Raw genomic sequence first — 941 nt, 5'->3', positions numbered from 1 at the left:
TCACAGGGGGGAGGGGGACACCTGTTTGGCGTGCTGCGCCAACGGCTGTCGAGGAAACCAGATATCGGGCACTACCTTGCACTCCCTGTTACACCTCCCAATCAATAAGGACTTCAAGCCTCTATCTCCCGTTGATAAGACCCAGCTCCAGAAGAAGCTGAAGGATATCAAGTACCTCATCATCGATGAGAAGAGCATGCTAGGACTGCGTCAGCTATCGTGGATCGATGACCGTCTCCGCGAGGCGTTCCCGAACAGGAATGAGGAGTTCTTTGGCGGCCTGAACATCCTCTTGGTTGGTGACTTCTTCCAGCTTCCCCCTGTGCTACAGAAGCCGCTTTGTTACGACAAAGAGGTGCAGGGAGTAGAGATCAAGGGCAGGAACGCATATAGGCGCTTCGATAAATCAGTATTCTTGAAGGTTGTTCAGAGGCAGCGCGGCGACGACCAGGAGGCGTTTCGCACAGCTCTCGGGGAACTGCGGCTGCTCCAACTATCTATGGAGTCTTGGAAGCTCCTGTCCACCCGCGTGCAGGCAAAACTAGACGATCGAGAGGTCGCGAGGTTTTCCAGCGCCCTGCGAGTATACGCTACCAAAGATAGGGTGAACGAGTATAACCACTATCACCTCGACCGCCTCGGCCGGCCAGTCGTCCAGGTCAAAGCTAAGAACGTCGGCCCTGGTGCGGCTGCTGCCCCTGATGACAAGGCGGGCAACCTTGCGAAGCAGATCCCTATATGCATTGGCGCTCGTCTGATGCTGACGTCTAACCTTTGGCAGCCCGTTGGCCTCTGCAACGGCGCTCGCGGTACGGTTTACGACATCGGCTGGGCACCCGGGGCTGACCCCATCCAAGATCCTCCTTGTGTTATCATGATGGAGTTTGACAAGTACAACGGACCGGTGTTCCTGACCACCCCCGATGGCAAAAGATTGTCCC

This window comes from Fusarium oxysporum, chromosome 6 (assembly GCF_000149955.1).
Source record: "Fusarium oxysporum f. sp. lycopersici 4287 chromosome 6, whole genome shotgun sequence".
NCBI lineage: Eukaryota > Fungi > Ascomycota > Sordariomycetes > Hypocreales > Nectriaceae > Fusarium > Fusarium oxysporum.
The sequence above is the reverse complement of the archived record's forward strand: the minus strand, read 5'-3'. Positions refer to the sequence as shown.